This window comes from Cryptomeria japonica, chromosome 10 (genome assembly GCF_030272615.1).
Source record: "Cryptomeria japonica chromosome 10, Sugi_1.0, whole genome shotgun sequence".
NCBI classification, from domain to species: domain Eukaryota; kingdom Viridiplantae; phylum Streptophyta; class Pinopsida; order Cupressales; family Cupressaceae; genus Cryptomeria; species Cryptomeria japonica.
In genome coordinates this window covers 476675910-476677401 of record NC_081414.1, presented here as the reverse complement: position 1 = coordinate 476677401, position 1492 = coordinate 476675910, and positions in this window count along the sequence as shown.

Here is a 1492-nt window from a genome sequence, read left to right as displayed (position 1 = left end):
AGAAGTGACCTTGTTAAAGGATTTCAAACACTCAATCAGAATGTCACCTTGCTAGAGGATTTACATATAAGACTGTTAAGTCCACTCGGTTAAGAGATTTTCTGTCACAATCACAAAATAACAGTAATAAAAATCTATCTGCAACTTCACATCTAAAATGCTAAAGCAGATTCTTATTTGTTCAATACAATCTAGACATAGAACTAATCTTGTCTATTTGCTGGGCTTCTATACTCTGTTATTCTAATAGGTCTTCAAGCTTCTATGCTCGGTAATCACTATGTAGCATCCCTGTGCATACACTTGCTCACATACATTGTTTATCAATGATTTCCTATTTATAAACAATTAGATAACCGCTTAATCTCCTTGATCACATTTCCCATGATCAATCATAGCCATTAGATCTTCAATCTTGTCCAGGTTCAATGCATCTTTCGATCTGAAAATGTTTTACCCCACCTTGGAACTTGCATACTAGTCTTGGAACTTGTGCCATGGTATTGTGGTTCAATCTGAGCTGTAGATCTTCATGCCAACTTTTCATTGCCTTAGATTCGTTAACAAACTTCTTCCATGGCTTACCAATCATTTAATCCACTCCAGCTCATCAGCTTTCTTCATTAAATATTGCATGTAAACATTTAATGCATTCTGTTATAGCTTAGTTACAACTCGGTAACAACTCGATGAATACTAAACTTCACTCGGTAGACATTCCGCCTTCATTAACCGATAGCGATAACCTTAGGGTTTACCGACTAGGTTCTTTGGTTGATAACATAGTATAGTATTAACCTTTACAATTTACAACATATGTATGATGTTAAAACAATCTAAAACATCATGATCTCATCATTGTCTGACTCGGTAATAGTTGCCCATTGAATACCTTTTTCATCCCCTTATTCATCATATTCTTTCCTGTGTCTTTTACCGACATCTTTATAATCTTCATATCATACTTCTCAAGATATGGCAACATCATACTGAATTAGAAAATCAATTTCTTGACATCAATGACAAAATAATAATATCAAGATAGTAAAACATCTTTAATCAGTTATATCCATAATCATCAACAACCTTCTCAATATCCTTATGAAATGCCAACAATCTTTCATTGTTTGTTATAATGCAATATTGCCAACACCTTAGTGATTTCATCTATCAATTCTGCACAAGTCTTGGGAGGGATAATAGTTACATTACTAGATACAGTAGAAAGGTCAGTGTCATCCATCTTCTTTCTTCTGCCAGTATCAGATGGTGCAGAAGGTGTTTCCTTGGGGGCTCTTTTATTTTAAGTTTGCTTGTTGGCCCCTTGATTGAGACTTTCCTTACTGGTTGCTTCCTTTCTTCCTCCTTAGACTCCTCACCTTTCTTCCTCAATACCCTCTTGAATGCTAAAGGTGTGTTATATTTAGTTCCAGAGTCTGATGAAATAGGCTCAATGAAGATTTTAGGCTCTTTCCTCTTTCTTCCTTTTGCC